We start from the raw sequence: 10,218 nt of genomic DNA on the forward strand, positions 1-10,218 counted from the left end.
ATTTAAGGATATCCTTGGTAACCAATAAGAGAATTCACGATAACCAGAACTTGCCTCACACATTATCTTTTTATTCTTTTAATTTTTGACTTTTACATTAGAAGTAACGCCAAGAAGAGGGATCAAATCCTCAGGGATCAAATCCTTACCTATAGGGAGCAAACCTAAAGTAAAGACTGTACACCCAACTCTTTTTCAAATATCATCCATGAGGAATCGAATCCTCACCTATAGGGAGTAAACCTATGGTGAAGATTGTTCGCCCAATCCATTCAATTTTCCAAGTTGGTTCCTTTCATGTTTAGTGATTACCAAGTTAATCCTTCAATATCGAACTGAAACCTTAATATACACGTAAGATGTGTCCTGCGAATTCATGTCTCAATCAATGTTTACAAATTCTAGTAATGGATTAACAATTCAAACTTGGCTGTGAAATTTAATAGATAACTGAATCCAAGAGTCATAAAGTACCAAAATTACGCATCTTGAAATTCTAAGTGCCCTAGATGGCCGTCAAAATCACTTCGAATTCATCAGAAAGCCTGAAAAATTAAAAATTTTCATAATTTCTGCTCAAGACTAAGAAAAACACTGATTAGGAAACCTAATCTCCCACCCCCAAACCAAAAATCTACATTGTCCTCAATGTAAAAGATATGAGCGTGCAATGCACTTAAGACAACGAAAAGTGAATATGAAGTGATGGGAAGATAGTACCTGGCTGATGAATCGAGAGATACTTTCCAAGAGATCGCAGCATGGGCGTCAGTCAGCACGAGAGAGAAAATAACACAAAAATGACAAAAATAAAACCCTACCCGTACCACTTTCGCAGGTGCTCTCGATTGCATTTAGCATATGCAACAAGCCTTTAAACCCCTAGGTTACCCCTAGTGGACGAGTTGTAGTCTCGTGAGGGTTTGCAGTAATGTTACCCACAAACATTGAACTAACTAACAAAATGAAGTGATGAGCTGGGTTGCCTCCCAGAAGCGCTAAGTTTACCGTCTTCAGCCAGACAAATAAAGCAACAGCTCTAGTCCTATGAAAGCGATAAACCTACCGATACCTCCATCAGACTAGGAGATCAACCTGGTAAACAGGATCAGTCAGAGGCATGGACATGTCCTCTGAATCAAATTTCTCGACAAATGGTTTCAATCAATGTCCATTGACTTTAAATTCCTTGCCATTGTCGAGATCTCTTATCTCAACGGCCCCATGCGGAAAAACAGTGACAACAATGTAAGGGCCGGTCCAACGAGATTGAAGCTTACCCGGAAAGAGATGTAATCGAGAACTGTATAAAAGGACCTTCTGACCAGGCGTGAATGATTTTCGCAAAATGTGTTGGTCATGAAATGCTTTCATCTTGTCCTTGTAAATTCTCGAATTATCGTACGCATCATTCCAGATTTCCTCCAGTTCATTCAATTGAAGTTTGCGTAGTGAGCCAGCGTTGTCCAGATTAAAATTAAGATTTTTGATCGCCCAGTACGCTTTATGTTCCAGCTCCACGGGCAAGTGACAAGCTTTCCCATAGACAAGTCTAAAGGGAGACATCCCAATAGGAGTTTTAAATGCAGTACGGTATGCCCATAAGGCATCGGTTAATCGATTTGACCAATCCTTACGATCAGGGTTGACCGTCTTCTCCAAGATGTGTTTAATTTCCCTATTAGAAATCTCAGCTTGCCCACTTGTCTGTGGGTGGTACGGGGTGCTTACTTTATACGAGATACCGTATTTCTTCATTAAGCTCTCGAATGGTCTATTACAAAAGTGTGAGCCCCCGTCACTAATGATGGCTCGAGGCGTTCCGAATCGAGAAAGGATGTTTTCTTTTAGGAATTTAATGACCGTGCGATGGTCGTTAGTTCGACACGGAATCGCTTCAACCCATTTAGTGACATAATCCACGGCGAGCAAAATGTACAGATTTCCAAACGATTAGGGGAATGGTCCTATGAAATCGATGCCCCAGCAATCAAATGCTTCAATGATAATGATGGGATTCAAAGGCATCATATTTCGACGGGACAATGCTCCCAATTTCTGACAACGGTCACAAGCTTTGCAAAACTCATGAGTGTCCCTAAACATAGTGGGCTAGTAAAAGCCACACTGCAGAATCTTGGCCATGGTCTTTTTAGCAGAAAAGTGACCACCACAGGCCTGTGAGTGACAAGGGGGTGGGTAATATTTCGTCGTACACATCTCCTTAGGATTTGGTCTGGGCAATATTTAAATAAATAAGGATCATCCCAGAAAAAGTTGCGCACCTCGGTGAAAAATTTCTTCTTATCTTGCGTAGTCCACTGTGTCGGTATGGCTCCTGTAGCAAGATAATTAGCAATATCAGCAAACCAAGGTAAATGGGAGACTTTGAACAGTTGTTCATCAGGGAACATGTCATTGATATGAGTCGTCTCAAGAGACTCAGAGGTATTAAGGCGAGAAAGGTGATCGGCCACTACGTTCTCTACTCCCTTTTTATCTTTAATTTCCAAATCAAATTCTTGGAGTAGAAAGATCCATCGTATCAAACGGGGCTTAGAATCATTCTTAGAAAGAAGATACTTAAGTGCCGCATGATCTGTGTAGATAATGATTTTGGATCCGATCAAGTAGGACCTAAATTTGTCCAAGGCGAACACTACAGCTAAGAGTTTCTTTTCCGTAGTTGAGTAGTTCACCTGGGCAGAATTTAAAGTTCTACTTGCGTAATGAATGACGTAAGGCCTCTTATCTTTTCTCTGGCCTAGGACCGCCCCAAGAGCATAATCAGAAGCGTCGCACATAAGCTCAAAAGGAAGGCTCCAGTCGGGTGGCTGCATGATAGGTGCAGTAGTTAACGTGCCCTTAAGCTTGGTGAAAGCTTCCTGGCATTGCTCAGTCCACTCGTACGGAGCATCCTTTTGAAGAAGAGTACATAAAGGACGAGAAAGGAGACTAAAGTCCTTTATGAATCGCCTGTAAAATCCTGCGTGTCCTAAGAAGGATCGCACGTCTCTGATGTTCTTGGGTGGAGGTAGGTTAGAGATAAGATCGATTTTTACCTTATCTACCTCGATTCCTTTGGACGAGATGATATGCCCAAGGACGATTCCCTTCTGAACCATGAAATGGCACTCCTCCCAATTAAGTACCAAGTTCTTTTCTTCACATCTTTTCAGCACACATTTAAGACTTTCCAAGCACTTGCTGAAAGATGGACCGTAAACAGAGAAATCGTCCATGAAGACCTCTAGATATTGTCCCACCATATCAGAAAAGATACTAAGCATACATCGCTGAAAGGTGGCAAGGGCGTTACATAGTCCGAATGGCATCCTTCGGTAGGCAAAGGTGCCATAGGGACATGTAAATGTGATCTTTTCCTGATCTTCAGGGGCTATCTCTATCTGGTTGTAGCCCAAATACCCGTCAAGAAATCTGTAATAGGAATGACCAGCTAACCTTTCCAGGATCTGATCAATGAATGGTAAAGGAAAGTGGTCTTTCCTCGTGACGGTATTCAACTTCCTGTAGTCAATGCACATTCTCCAACCAGTAGAGACTCTAGTTGGCACGAGTTCATTATTAGCATTAGCTACGATGGTGATTCCGGACTTCTTAGGGACCACTTGAGTTAGACTCACCCATTGACTATCAGATATAGGGTATATAATACCCACGTCCAATAGTTTAAGAACCTCGGCCTTAACCACTTCCTTCATGTTTGGATTTAGTCTACGTTGTGGTTGCCGAGCGATTTTTGCATTATCCTCAAGATATATGCGGTGAGTACAAATCGAGGGATCGATTCCCTTGAGGTCCGCTATCGTCCATCCCAGGGCTCCTTTATGCTCAATGAGAGTAGATATGAGTATACTCTCCTGTTCTTTCTCCAGGTGGGCAGAGATCACCACCGGGTATGTCTCATCTTAACCTAAATAGGCATATTTCAAATCAGAGGGCAAAGGTTTTAGGTCAAGCTTCGGTGGCTTGAGGTTAGACGGTAGAGGCACTATATCGGTTTGTGGTAATTCTTCAAATTGTGGCCTCCACCGGTTAACTTCAAGTACCGGTGCAGTATCAAGCAAGGCACACGTCTCCCTAAGCATGTCATCATCAAAATCATGGGAGTGGGCCAGGCATGTCTCTAGATGGTCGGAGGATAAGGTCAGAGGTGTCGTATCTTCCACGAAAGAGTCAATCATGTTAATGTCGTGGAAATCGTCATCATCCTCTGAGTTGCTGCCGTTATTGAAAAAAATGTTTGACTCCAATGTCAAATTTTCAAAAGACATAGTCATGACACCATTCTTGCAATTGATAATTGCATTTGAAGTGGCAAGGAATGGGCAGCCAAGAATGACGGGAATCTGAGTGCTTATGTTATTGATGGGTTCGGTGTCCAGGATGATAAAATCTACAGGGTAGTAAAATCTATCAACTTAGACCAACACATCCTCGATTATCCCTCTTGGTACACGAACAGAGCGATCAGCAAGTTGTAGTGTGGTTAGGGTGGGTTTTAATTCACCCAAACCTAACTGTTTGTATACCGAGTAGGGAATCAGATTTACGCTCGCTCCTAAGTTAAGAAGTGCGTGATCAATTCGATGGTTCCCGATTACACATGATATGGTTGGGCTACCGGGATCCTTGAATTTCTGCGGCACATCTTGCTTCAGGATGGCACTCACTTTCTCAGTCAAGAAGATTTTCTTTTGAATAATTTTCCATCTTTTGGTCGTGCATAAGTCTTTCAGAAATTTGGCATATGAAGGAATCTGTTTCACGACATCAAGTAGAGGAATGTTGACTTTCACTTGTTTCAACACCTCTAAGATATCCTGAGAGTTAGAGAGAGGTTTTGGTGACACCAACCGTTGGGGGAACGGAGTAACTGGCTTCTCTAGAAGTTCCGGTTCTAATTTTTGTGGGGCATCACTAAATCCATCATTTTTGTCCTCTTCTGGTTCTTGAGGTTTTTCGGGCCTAACCGAAAGAGTTTTATCAATGATCTTCCCACTCCTAAGAGTGGTGATGGATTTAGCATGCCCCATCTGATTTAAAGAGCTGGGATCATTAATCTCGTACTGCGGTTTAGGATTGGGGAGAGGTTGTGCAGGAAGCATCCCCTTTTCTATAACCGTCATACGAGAATCTATCTTTTGCATAAAATCTGTAATTCCCCGCATTGCCTGAGCCAGCTCTTGTATGGGATTTTGAACCGGTTCCTCTTGAGGTTTCACTTGATTTGGATTTTGATTGAAGAAACCTGGAGGAGTCGCCGTTTGTCCATTCCTCCAACTAAAGTTTGGATGATTTTTCCAGCCAGGATTGTATGTATTGGAGTTAGGTCCAGTAAAAGGTCTTTGATAGTTGTTTACGGCATTGGCTTGTTCATTCAACACTCCTCGAAAGGCGGGTATTGTAGGACAGTTTTCAGTTGTGTGAATGTTGCAATCACAGATGCCGCAAACAATTTCATTGACCTTATCCTTCTTTCCTTCCATGGCCTCAACTTTCCTTATGAGCGTAGTCACTTTACACTTGAGATCATCCTCTTCTTTCAAGAGATATAATCCACATTTCTCCTTTAATTGAGTCGGCCTAGACGTGGTGTTCGACTTTGGGTAATAGTCCCAAGATTGTGTTTTTTCAGCCAGACTGTTGAGGTAGTCCCATACCTTGTCGACATCTTTATTAATGAACTCTCCATTACACATTGTCTCGACCATTTGGCGCATGGAAGATGTCAGTCCATCGTAGAAAAAATTTGTAATGCGCCACGTTTCAAATCCGTGTTGTGGGCATGAACTGACCAAATCTTTAAACCTTTCCCAACATTGGAAGAATGTTTCATCTTCCTTTTGGGCAAAGTTCATGATCGCTTTTCTAAGGGTAATCGTTTTATGATGTGGGAAGAATTTTTTTATGAATTCCCTTTGCATGTCGTTCCATGTGCCAATGGATCTAGGACGCAGTGAATGCAACCACGTCTTAGCTTTCTCTTTTAAGAAAAAAAGGAAAGAGTTTCAGCCTAATTGTATCCTCAGATACATTAGGAAAACATAATGTAGCTATAATCTCATCGAACTCTTTCAAATGTAAATATGGGCTTTCTGATTCAAGTCCATGGAATTTGGGAAGGAGTTGGATAACTCCTGGCTTGATGTCCATTTGTCCTGTGTTTTCAGGAAAAATCATGCATGAGGGCGTACTCACTCCCGCCGGTTGTAGATAATCTCGTAAAGTACGAGGCGGGGGTGCCTGTTGCACCTCATTTTCATCTTGGGTATCCTCCACCCTGGGTGGAAGTAGAGGAGGTTGGTCTTCAGCCATAACTTTACTTAACTTAGGGGATTTCGAGTGGTGTGTAATCCTGCGATGGATAGTTAACCCCTCAACCAATCCTCCTTCAGTCAAGAAACGTCGAGTGTTGTCACGGGCCCACTTGGGCATGAAACACTCGCAGCCCTCAATCAAATTTAAAGCCTAATCCTAAGAAAGGAAAAGAAAATCTAAAAAGAAAGAGAGGGAGAGTTGGAAAGGAATTACCAAATTGAAGTTCCTAAGTTAAGGATCTGCAACATAAAACAAAATAAGTTAGATTTTAAAAAAGAAGAGGAACAATCATTTTAAAAGAAAGGTAGCAGTAAACTGATTTCTAAAAGAAAGTGGAAACTTCTAAAATAAATTAGGAAAGTCCTAAACTAGAAAGTAAATTACTAAAAGAGAACTGAAAAATAGAAAGTAGGAAAGGAGCTTACCGAATTAGAAATTTCTATCTTAAAGGCCTACAAAATAGGAAGGTTAGTTTCTAAACAAAAATTCTAAAAATATATTAGAAACCAAATTAGATTCTAAGAGAGTTAGAATTAGAAAGTTACTAGAGAACAAGAATAGAAGGTTAATCTCTAAAAAGGGAAATAACTAACCTAGTTTCAAAAAAAACAAAAGAGGAAAGTTTCTAAAAATAAACTATTTCCTACAAACAGAGAAATACTAGGGTTAGAAAATTTCTAAGATTTAAACCTTAATTCTAAAAACAGAAAAAGTAGAGAAATTAGGAAGGAATTACCAATTTAAGAACTTATGTCAGGATCCTACAAAACAGGAAAACAAGTTAAGTTCTAAAAACAATAGAATAAAATAAAATAAAAACTTTCATCCTAAAGTAATTCTAAAACTAATTAATTTCAGAAAAACGTAGCCGTTAGTCCCCGGCAACGGCGCCAAAAACTTGTTCACTCCCCAAGTATAGGGTTGTGATGTAGTAATAAACTCGGTAAGACCGAGGTCGAATCCACAGGGACTGAAACTTATACGTTTCCTGAAACTAGGTAGAAATAGAACTAGCCTAAGATGCAATCTAAATCAAATAGAATTTAAGGAATAATTATAGAATAATTATCTAAAACTTAAAAATTCAGAGGAAGGGAAACTAGGGTTTCAGAGGATCCACTTGTAGAGATCAGGGAGATCTTATGCCTGCATCAAGGATTATGAAATTCAAACTGAACTTACTTGATCTGGTTTTCAAGAGATGAAAGGTATATGAATTAGAATAGATTCCATCACCAAACCATGCCCAGGAGACAAAGTAACCAACAGAATTAAACTAATTACCAACTAACCAACAATGTATGAAAATCAGGGAGGGTACTGTCATCCTACCATGCCCATGGAACAATGATGAACAACAGGGCTTCCTAACTTCATAAACGTAAAAAGGGGAAAGAAATATTCAAAGCCATAGCAAACCCATTGTAATTTCAGTCACAACAGACCATTAAAGACTAAGAAAAATATTCTTTTAATAATCAACTAAATCAAATTCAGTTTATGAATTTTAAAGGTACAAAGTAGAATCTCCCATCTCGCTACAGGCTTCACCTCTTAGCCCTAGCTAAGAGGTTTAGCCCGTCATGATGCGGTTAACCTTAAGAAATAAAAGAGATATAAAGGAGAAAGAAGAAAACCAGGCTCAAGTCCTCACTGCCTCCTCAGCTCCCCTCCGTCTCTCTTTCACTCTCCCTGACGTGCAGCAGCAGCCAACCTCCACACGCTGATCTCCTCTTTCTTCAAAGCCAAGACCGCCACCTCCACACGCTGCCAATCTCCGTTGTTTCCCCTTGCAATCGTCCAAGCCCTGCTCCTCACGTCCCCGTTCCAGCCTCCAAGAATGCCCTTTTCTTCTCCTTCTTTCCTTGCTTATATAGTCAGCTAGCAGTCAGAGAGGCCTGCTGGAGTCGGTGTGCAAGCTCGCATGTGCATGCCCGCTTCTTTTACGCAGCAACCGTAAGAGCGTTGCGTTTGGCCCATGGACGCCTCATACGCTAGATCCAAGCCATCCAGGCTTCTTAAACTTGATCGGTGGTCCCCTGGGTTGGATTTGGACAGTAAAAGTAGTCGGACCGATCCTGTCGATGGTCCCTGAATGGCCCGGATCAACCGGGTCTCGGACTATGTTTACGCAGTCGTTGCCAATTGCTTGCGCTAATGCTTTGTGTGGCCTAGGACCGATCATCAGGCAATGAATCCATTCCGACCATTGGATTGGTCTCGCAAAAACGGTCGGAATTGATGTTGTTCGGGTCGCATTTAGTGTGGCCCATCAGGAATATTGTTCTACCGTCCGAACTGCGTTTGACCATGACTTTTCTGAGTGTGCGTGCATGGGTTTGGAGGAACTCCTTTTGTACGGTCGGTTCGACCTTATGGAACGAATGGACGGCTTGGATCGTCCTGATCAATTCAGAGGGTGGCCCATCATGATTTTTCGCAAGCTCCGTTGCGAAACAGAGCTTCCGGAACTCTGTTTTGATGATCGGTGGGCCTATGATCAAGGTTTTTAGGACAATCCAATCCATTCATTGGAATGCCTTCGAAAAACCATTCGAAGAGGACTATTTTTGAACTGGAATCGGTGTGGCCCATACGATCTTCTATGCTACCGTTCATCTTGCGTGCGGTTAAGATCTTCACCCGTATGCTTGCATGAAGGAGAAAGGAAACCTAGGCGGGGGTTTTGGCTAACTCGTGGAACAAATGGACGGCTCTGATCATCACTCCAGGCGTCTGATGAGGCCCACTGGCCAAAACCGCAGCTGCAGTGTGAAGACGCTGGAGCTGTTTTTGAAGTTTTGAGAAGATATCGGTCAGCGTAACGCTGACCGATTGGGACAATCGCGGTGCACGGCGAGTACGTGCACATTGTGCACATGCACTCTCTTAAGTGGGGTCCACTGGGATTTTTGTGAGAAATCCGTTCCGTCCATCCTTTCTCTCATCCACTTTAAGGCGTCAATAATGAAATTTAAGTATATCCAGATATCAGGCGGGTCCCAAATCAAGATTTTAGGGGCTGATCTATCCGTTGGGCCACTTCCGGAGGGATCTGAGGGTTGAACTTCGACATGTATGGTTAACTTGTGGGCCCTTGGCCATGTATGAAGTTTTGAGCTGAACGGATGGTGGGAACCTCGTGATCTTGCATTCTGGCTGACTTTCAGGCCGCTTGAGCTTCAGTTTCTCGATTTTCGTGAATCCCTGGCGTGTAATCCCATTGATCTTGGTCCCATGGAGTCCTTCCCTTACCTGGTGGATTCTGAGCATTAAATCCATGCTTTTAGTACCCTTTTCAGTCCAGGCTTGTAAATACGCCCTGCAACACAAACACGATTTAAATCGGGCTATTAAACAGTATCATGTTTGAAAAACCAGGCAATACAGGGTCTGATATGCAATATTTGACCCTCAACAATGGGCAGCATAGATTATACACACACATCAATGTGGGCCCCATGAGTTAGGCCTTCCGCACGCCTAAAAAGGGCTTCCCTTGCGTCACTTTATCGGGATTGAATAGGACTTAACTTCTTAGTAATTCACTAAAAAAACAATACAACTAATGATACAAGGATAACGGCAATTTGATTTGAAAAAACATTTTAAGACCTACAAGATAACTACCTCCAGTACGGTCAAAATCCCTAAATCAGACAATTTAAATCATCTTGCCCCACGTAATGGTACAAGAATTTGAGCCACTGGTTGACACGCATGTGTAAAAAACTCATGGTTGATCCGTTATTTGAACTGAATGAACTATGGCAAACGCACCCTGGTGTCTAAAGAGAGTTAGGACAGGCTAGGAAAACAATGAAGCAGGCCAACTTTACTTTCAACGCCAACGAAAAATAAGAAATGTTGGGGTGT

At 42.0% G+C, this 10,218-nt stretch overlaps 1 non-coding gene across 1 annotated transcript; it reads left to right on the forward strand.

Moving 5' to 3' along the window:
• Nucleotides 1-5,793: 5,793 nt before the first annotated feature.
• Nucleotides 5,794-5,900, forward strand: LOC131238206 (small nucleolar RNA R71). The gene has a single exon (XR_009167616.1). It is a non-coding gene; the product is annotated as a small nucleolar RNA R71 (small nucleolar RNA).
• The last annotated feature ends 4,318 nt before the right edge of the window (nucleotides 5,901-10,218 follow it).

The sequence above is a fragment of the Magnolia sinica genome, chromosome 2 (genome assembly GCF_029962835.1).
Source record: "Magnolia sinica isolate HGM2019 chromosome 2, MsV1, whole genome shotgun sequence".
Taxonomy (NCBI): Eukaryota; Viridiplantae; Streptophyta; class Magnoliopsida; order Magnoliales; family Magnoliaceae; genus Magnolia; species Magnolia sinica.